Here is a 10,032-nt window from a genome sequence, read left to right on the forward strand (position 1 = left end):
ATTATTTAAGTCATCGTGATACACATTGCATTTGTACTCAATTTTGCTTTTAAGAATGTCATAGGAATCAACTTTTCACTACCTTACCGAGCCTGATGTTGTTGCTTTTCAAAAGTGTAAGTGGTGTGAACAGCCAATGTAAGCTGCAAATCTTTGAGGTTAAAGGACATTTCCTCTTGTCTAAAACGTATACACTGTTATTAAGGAAGAAATTTAGGTAATAAATGCTTAAATTGCAGGAGAAAGATGAAAACAAATATGAAGACCTAGACTTCATTCCAGATTGTGCAGTAAAGCAGCAATTGACTGATTGTTAGGTTGAGGATCAGATTAATTAGGAACTGAACGTTTGTTGTGTTTCTCTTTAAATTGGCCGTTTCCCAGACAGAACGAAAAAGTCAATTGGCGTCAGATCTGTCGGAAAATCGAGTTTTCGAGAATTAGTTGCAAGCAGTGGGCGTCTTATCGTCATAGAAAATGCTTAGTGTAAACATTAATTCCTACACAAATGATTTATAAAACTTATGACAACGTTCATTTTATTATAATCCGTGAATATGAAACATTATATAGTTGTTGCACGGGCATTTGTGTAACAGTCAAAACTGTTGCCCCGAAGTGGACGGTATGACTTCTGAACTTTTGTCTCGAGGCCGAAAGGCCAAGGGCGACAGTTCAGAATGTCGTTCCAGACATCGAGGGACATTACAACAGGATTGCAGTAAGGCTACATGTTCAAGATTGTTTTACTTTCCAAAATATAGCCAAACTTCATTTACTCGCAAAATGAAACGATGTAACATTGTGTGTACTAGAATATGGATTAAACTCCGTCGCTTTCCGTTGTAAGACGTTAAACCTAACATGTGTCAATAGATTATATTTTTATATAATTCTGTCTTTATTTTCCTGTGTATATCATCATGTGGTCTATATGGTACGTCATGGATATTCACAGTGATTTGAGCAGATGGGTTATCACTGTTTTTCCATTGTTCTGTAAACCATTTGTAAAACTAAACATTGTAGTCAAGCGGATAAAAATAAATTCACAATTCTCAATAGTTGAATGTATAAGATTTCAACAAGGGCGTAAAGCAAATACGAAGAACTCCAGTCTCGGATTAACAAATCATAGGTCATATATACTATCATACGTTTACTCGATTTCAGAGAAGTTGCCAAATTAGAATACACGTATGGTACCGATGTGCACGGACATGTTTGTACCTCTTTTTCTTTTAATAGAGGGCAAGTAATTAGTTGTTTGTGTATGTCTTGGTAAAATATTTATTTTATAGACATAATAAAATGCCTGACCAACGAATGTATTGCATTTTTGCCAGCAAATTGTCAGCAAAGTGTATCTCAAAAAAGAAATTTATATTATCTTAATGCAAGATATAAACATATAACTCGGTAACCTTCTGTTATATCTTGGAAAGCCAATTAAAGAGGCAGAGATTGCAATAAACAAATAAACTGTTTTAGATAAAAGCTATAATGGCTCACAGCCTTATTTTTCCCACCGTCGCATCTGTTTCCCAGAGTGTTGGCATTGCTAACCACTGCAATGTATTGTCTCCCTTTGAACTACATAATTTTATGAGATGAATGAAAAAAAATCCCAGACCCAAATAAAAAACGCACAGTAACAAAGAGGTCTTTGATCAGTTGCTTGGTAATTGGTCCATGTTTTTCATCAATGATTTGAACGGAAACCAATTCTCACAAGACATTGTCGTTTAAGCAATTTGATAAGTAAGCACTGAATAATTAGGACGAATAAAATAAAACCTAGAAGGCACAATTAACCAAATAACTGTAAAATATGACAACGATTAAAGGCTAAACAAACACCTAAGAAGTAACATCTTCAGTTATGTTTCCTCATACTAAATAAATGTTTCCATACAACACCGGTTTTACAAGGCTTGATTTGAAATGTCAATAACAATATGTTTCTTATAATTAAAAGAATAGTTTTAACGTGGAATATACCTTATAATTATGATTATTGATATAAAATATGCAAGTCCAAAAAAGTATGTAACGTTTTTTGCAGGTACAGTGGCAAGGGTAAAGAAAGTTATACATATTCAATGTCACTATGTTTTCGAGAACAACAGTCAGGTTTATGTCTACGGGCAATTGTTCTAGCAAGTCCTAACCAGTAAGAATCCCACTATTTCAGAGGTTCCATGTCCTGTTAATATCCATTTAGTACGGCATGTGTAAGGGTCCAAGGTTGTTGCGGAGGTGACCCCCTCCATCCGTTAACGATGTGCTTTGTCACGTCTACGTTTCTTAAACGATTGGTGCTTGTACCCATTGCTATAGCGTAGACCATTTCTTGAGTACACTGCCCTATCCATTTTGAATAGTTAGGATGAAGTTGTTGCTTATTGTGGCTGAAACGTTATAATCATCAACATTGCCTAAAAACACCTTAAATCAACTACTCAGGGTGCTTTTAATGTAAGAATAATGGAAGTTTCCGACTCTACGATTGAAATATGTATCTCTGAATATGTGATTATTGTGTGTGTTTGTAAGTGTTCGGCTGTGTTTGTATTTAAAATCGATACAAAAGTTAAACGGTATATGTAAGACGGACTTTGGCTGATTAATTTCGTTGACAATATACTTGTATATAGGTTGAAACATGTCTATATCGTAAAAACTAAAACAACCAAAACTTTCTTAAAATGTCTTGAAATAAAAGTTGTTACTCTCGCTCCAGAATGAGTCTTGACAACAATACTTAGATCATTTAGTTTACCGAACGAAATCTCAATACAATTTTAATATCTGATTAAAAGATGGGTTGTTCTTAGTTACGTTTACAAAAATGAAGGATGTTTTATCACCGTAGATCATATTACATTTGCTAATACATATATTTCGATAGACGTGCGGTATGTTTGTGTGGTGTAGTATGTGGTATGATTGTGTTGTTTGGGTCGCCCTGTATCTTTCATTCAGTGGATTCTGTTTTGGCTTTGATCATATGCCTTAAAACAAGGTCACCGTGCAACTAGTCTGTACTAAGCTGTTCAACTTGTTCCCATTAAACGTATCTTAAACAGGAATCACTGTTATTTGTTTGATTAGAAGGTTTTTCATTCATAAAACCAATTTAATGGAAAACAGACATTTCGTTTGATTTCTCAAATTCAAAAAGCTGATTAAATAGCGGAGCTTTTTCTGATACAACGAATTCAAATATACATATGCATTTGAGAACAATGCATTTAAAAGATATAATATCATCTTTAGAGTGCTATGAAACAAAGGCCGTCGTAGAATTAGCAATGATAACTTGGATATATTGAATATAGATATTTAGCTAATGGAATATATAAATTTAGCATTACATAGCTGTTATCTTACTGTTCGCCTTTCTGTTTGGCTGATTATGAGTATTATACCATCTTCATTGTCTGCTATTATGATCAAACCTGCGTTTCCTATTGCATAACAGTGTTAAGTGTGTTTATGTTAATAAGAACTTACTTTGGCTGAATACAAAGCAAACGTTTACCTATGCATGCATGCACGTGTTTCCACTAGTCATGCATGATATATTCCAACTGGTGAAACAAAATAATTCAGAGTGTCTAGAAAGTGTTTGCTTTGGCATAAAAATGAAAACAAAGATCATGGATAAATCTGTTGTGCATCTAATGCATGCATATTAAACGATTGTTGTCTATGCTTCTTTGGAAAAAACATCAATCATCCTCTTAGCTTGTTTGGTATAGGCCTTTGTATTGAGCATTCAGGTGAAAATCTTCTTAATATTACATCACTTTGATTTTATGTGATATATATAAACAAAGGGATGGAGCTTTATTAGTTGTTTTACACAATTTTTATACTAGGTATATGAATATGTAATTATAATGGCTGCTTGCGCACTTTTATTGATAAAATATGTTTAAACGAAGTAAACGTCATTTTACTTTTTAGATGAACACCGTGTATTGTAGTATTCTGTTAAATGAAAAAATATTTGATTTAATGTATGTAATGCACACATTGGCGGATCAAGGATGTGGCTTTATATCATGCGTAAACATAGGAATGCAATTATGGCCGTGCGCTCCCTCCTTAAGAATATTATTTTGAATATGGTTAATCTAATAAGATGCATTTTGGTGAATCGTTTTTTCGAAACTTACACAATACATTTCAAATTTGAACGATTTAAATGCACAAGCACGCCAACTGAGTTCGCTCGTGGTATATACGTCATATTCCTTTACATAATTCAAATATAAGGTATCTCTCTTCCACATGATGTGGGTATAAAATAAAGAAAGCACATTGTACGAACACGATGGCCGCTAAAATCGTCGCGGTGACACTAAAAAGGTTATGCTCATTGCGGCTGATAATTAAGGATATGCAACATAAGCACAGAGAACCCGCACAATAACACCGTTTAGGCCTAAAACTTGCGGAAACTGTTCATATACTGTCTGAAGAAGTCTTTCCGTATGCTTTTTCAGCGCAAACTTTAAATATATTGCAAGAACAATCCTCTAAGATACTTTTAACGCTTGTGCAAAGCTTAGTTAGTCACATTTATAGTGTTCATTTTGGTGATTCAGATCTGTTATGTATTTTCCACTATCTCATAGTTGTCCATAAATCCTACATCCACATTTATCAAGAATTGTATAGTTTAAGTAACGCAGTTACCAAGATATTTATTATTTGTTGTCAAAGCATTCAAGGTCGTCAAATCCAAAGCATATTGTGCTTATCTCATGTCTGAAAAATAGATTAAGACATATGTGTATGTTGTTGTAATGGAGTGTAATGCGTTGTTTTGTTTCTATCAGGGTGATTTATGCCAAAGATTATCTTCTTGCCATGCACTGTTACGATTCTCTGATGAGAATAGATTGTTTTTAAAACATGTATCAGCTACGCCAGAAATTCAATTTTAAACGATTTTTGTTGGGTCAAAACTGATTGTTCGTTGCCCTTATGGTGAAAAATATTGCATTTTAATTGGTACTTAAACATCTTTTTCTCTATCGCATACGGTGCCATTTTTATTTTTCTGTATTTATTATCTTTCTAAAAAATGTATACGGATTCTCCAAATGTAGATATTTTATTAAACTGTATTGATTGTATTTGACCATATATAAGATAAACCCATAAAAAAGTGGTTCTTAAATTATTTCGAGTGGTATGTTTTTGGTCATTAGATAAGCATTCTACATACTTCAAACTTTTTTTTATTCTACGGCTAATAGAAAGAGCTGTTAATATACACATTCGATATATTAACGAGAAAATATGCTTATGTCTAGTTTCATCTCGGAATATTAAGTAACGAAACAAATGGTGCAAGATCAATGTCCATATCCAATATCGCTATTTTGTCTGGAAATATTCCCCTTAAGATTATTATCACAATTTAATTGGACTATATGTCGTAGCATGATATGCGATTAAATGGACGGGTCTGGCATTTAAATGTGTGGTATGCCAGCTTTATATGGTAAAGTGTTCAAGGTTTCACAACACAATCATAATACAGACAACACTCAAACAAACCTTGATGCATCAATTATGAAACGGGTTCCGGTTCACGGCCTATTGTGCAGTCGGTGTACTGGTGGTTAGCCGAGAACCAATCGTAATGCCTCCTCACACATAGGCGAATCCATTAAACGCAGCCTGGCGAATTGGGTAAATTTGTCAATTCTAGCAAATTTTGACCGAAACTGTTTGAAATTTCTTTACATAATTTGAAATATAACGTATAGGTAGACGTAGGGGAACTATTTGTTGCGAATTATTTACGAAGTGTTACGAACGGTTACTGTTTTTCGCTAAAATGCGTTTTGTCGCGCGAACAAACTTTGTTCTTTCCGTTAACGATTACGAACGCAAACATACGAACCAAAGATCAACTTTGCGCATGCTTCCGAAGCCTTCCGAAGCTTTCCGAAAGCGTATTTCCGCATCCGGCCGTTTACGGAAGCTATACAAGACTGTCGAATAATCACAATCCCACCCCAAGGAGCATCTCACTGGCACAGTCAAATAGTACGATGGTGAAAACACGATAGTTTATCGCATTATCACCCTCGAATTATCGCGTTTTCGTTATCGTACTGTCGCGTTTTCATCATCGTACTGTCGCGTTTCACCGTCATAGTTTCGTGATTTCGCGTTTTCATCATCGTTCTATCGAGTATTGCGTTTCAGATCAACACATTCATAGGCGATGGCCCTAACGGCATTCCGTACCTAGAGACTTTGTCAGTGAGATTTTGTATATGGTCACTCTAAGTGTTGCTTTAATATCATTGTATGTATGTTAATTACAATCTTTTTCATAAAAGAAATTTTGTATATAGAATTTCTTGTCTTAGTATAATTACTTCTTTTGCTAAGCCCAAGACTTAAAAAAAAGTCGGGTATATTATTGTTTTGTCTTCAATCCCTTTATTAGGAATTGTCGAAGACGCGGCGGTTGATCTTGGTCTACACTTTTTGCAAGACCATAAGACCCATTTCCCCTTGATATGACTCAATTTAATTAATATTGCAAAGTTTTGAAGTTATTAACAATTGACTTCGAAACCATTTTTAAGTTTATTATTTATTTACTTTTCTTTATCAATATTTTGAACTTAATATTTTGATACATTTTTTATAAGACTTTAAGTTAATAATTCTATTTAATACACGAACTTGTAGTCTGAGTCGACAGTAAGCTGCTGCTGAAGAAACCCTTATAATTAAAACATAAGGAACCAGAGCTGGCAGGCTTTCCGATGGCTTTGAGTTTGCCATCAATGACAGCAACACAATTAGGAAAGTTCCATTTCTTGAGGGAACCATCAGCCAGTTGTTTCCATTCTTCAGGTGTGGAGGGGGCTGTTATAACCTCATCAACATATTCCTCACTTATAGCATGACAGACTTCTCTTACCACTACAGATAGGGTATTCTCAGCGAACCGTCAGGAGTAATGCATGTCTGAGTACTTGGCACCAGAAACTAGGTGGCGTAGAGTGGCAGCTAACTTGAGTCCTGGATCCAAGGGCTCCCTGTACCAGATGTGCTGTTTCCAGAGGCGATGGCGGACCCTCTCGAATATTTCATCATATATTTCAGTTGGCATTCAAAGGAATGTCTTAAAGGTTCAAGGATCTTCTCTTCTGAGCTCTACCATGAGCTGATCATAGATGCCAAATTGGCGCCGTCTCTCAGGATGCAGCCATGGTATATTCCAGATGCTCTGGCTCCGCTTCTCCTCCTAAATCGGACTCTGATAAACTGGTGGATGTTAAGTTGTTGCTGGAAGACTTCTTGGTGGCCATAGCAGCCACATACTGCAGCATTAGGCGTTGTATATCTTCCATTTTGACGAAAGAATAACTAATAATCTTGATATTTAGCCTCCTCCTAAAATCCTATAATTAGTATACTTTACTTTATTACCCACATCGAATTATGTGCACGTTTAGATATTCTTCATTTATTGGTACATCAACTCACTGTGAATTAATCTTCATCAACATTGTTTTATTTAGTGGCTGCCAAGTTCATCAGACAGATTTGCTTTACATTTGAGTAGTTTCTGTCATGTTAGTCCATGTTGAATATATCAGTATTGTCATATCACTTGGTTTGCGTAAATTTTGGATTGCGGGGAAAGTAAAAAGCTACCCGATTAAGAAAGGAAAAAGTGACGTCACAATCCACGTGTTATACGTGCTTTGCATTTTGCTCCTTATATAATATTTCAGTATCATAGTTGATATCCTGTGGAACATTGGTTGACCACACTAATAAATTCCCTTAAAGATTCTATTAAAAGAACAAGTATTCGTCTTTGGTTCGCTTTTAAACAAAGATCCATAAAAATAACATGTTTATGGAAAACGCTGCTAGCTTTGGTTTGTCAAATGTACTTCATGAAAGTTTTTGTTTTTATTTTTCAAAGCTTATTGTTATAAACCAAACACACAAATTACATTATGGATAGAAATAAGGCTGATAGAAAATATGAAATAAGCATGATATAGACTAGAGTGTTAATTGAACTATTGTCAAAATTTCTGTTTACTATTCTTGAAGTCTGCGTTTTTTATTCAATAACAATCATAATCACCTGAGTGCTTTAGCTTCGACTAGCACTTATTTTTACTTAACCATCTTTGATATATTGCACACGATGAAACAAAATAATTCCGAATCTCTCTATTTTCGGAAAACGCTTAAACAAAGATCTGCAATTAATGCATGTTAAACTACTGGAAAACCTTCAATAAAGGAAATGTCGTATACATGTAATAGAAAAAGGAGAGCCATTTCAGCGACCTGAATACACCATACACTACTGTTTTTAGAGGACTGTATAAAAATTAATCGTTAAAGTCTGTGCAGCAACGTATAGTATTAATTGTATTACTGACAAAGCTGTTTATGTTGACTTATAAACATTTTTATATATTGCCCATAAGGCATGTGAAATATGTCAAATCAATGAACGTGTAAGAAATGTTAATTGAAGCAATATGAATTATATGAAATATTTTTAATTCAAGAATCGTGTCGATAACAATAGTCTCCAACATGATTATTCTTTTGCGTGTACGTTTTACAGCACAAATCATTGTTTTCATGGTATTTGGCCAAGTATTATGAAAAAAAAAACGCGATGAACTATAACGTTAAAACTCTAATAAAACACGCACCTAAGCGCATTTTGCATTTAGAATACTCACTGAGAAGGTCATATCCCAAAACCCTTAGCAAAACTTCAGTCCTAGTCTATCTACACACCTGTATACATTAAATACAACTGTCATACTAGGTCGGATTTTAAAGTTAGTCTGCAACTGTGACGTGCAAAAGACCCTCGTGTATACTTTTTACATCAAGGGCAATGCAACTTTCTGAACTTAGAATGTTTTGCTGAAAACGTCTTACTGATGACGCGTGTGTCATGTCCATATATTTGTCATACAAAGTTTGATCCAACATGATTTGGTAGAAATTATCATCAAAGTATGAGGACAGGACCCGTTTCCCTACCTTTTAGATCATGGATACATCCTTTGTATACATTACATTATCAATAGTTCCTAATCTTCCTCAAGTCTCTTCATTAAAGACAGTTATGTGGCACGTTTAGCTTCAATGGTCTTCATTTCACTTGATTATTTAATGGTTCTATCCAGGCAATATTTCCGACACTAGGGCATACGAGGTTATCAATCACATTCTGTGATAGCTCTATTTATATTCACAGTTTTGTAAAGTATGCACATGTAGAATATAAGATTTAAACGTATTTGCGGGTACATTGATATCGGTAAAGAAAGGTATACATGTCCAATGTCAATACGTTCTCGAGATTAACAATCAGATTATCGTCAAGGTGGCATTTGATAGCAAAGTCTATACCACACTGTTATAGAGGTTCACTTTCCTCTTTACACTTTAACTCGGGTACGGAGTGAGTGGGGTTAAAATTTGTAGCGGTGGTGACCTCCCTCCAGCCGCTAATGAAGCGCCAAACTTGTCTCGGCTTCACTACTTGGGCGTTTGAAGCATGTACTCATCGTTATAGCGTAAACATTTCCTTGACTACACTGTCATGTGCAATTTGGCTTGTTTGGAGAATGAAGTACTTGATTATTTTGGCTCATATGTAATTAAAATCTAAATACCACAACACCATTTCCACAGAGGATTTTTAAGATTATTGTACGATATAAATAGTAACAGTAACTGGTTTTCGTTTTGAGAATGACCGTATGTCATGTGTAAATGCGGATGAGACTTTATTATACTATGTAATTATGCAATGTCAGCCATCTTGTTTCAGCGGAAGTTGCAGCGGAAGTCGAAACATATCAAACAGCTATCAACATCACCGATTTTATCTCGTTTGAAACAATATGACTTGGTTTGCAAGAATTAAACTTACTAAAACATTAAAAGAATTACTTAAGGTATTTGAAACTGAAAAACAATGGTATGGCTAAC

This window comes from Mya arenaria, chromosome 12 (assembly GCF_026914265.1).
Source record: "Mya arenaria isolate MELC-2E11 chromosome 12, ASM2691426v1".
Lineage (NCBI taxonomy): Eukaryota > Metazoa > Mollusca > Bivalvia > Myida > Myidae > Mya > Mya arenaria.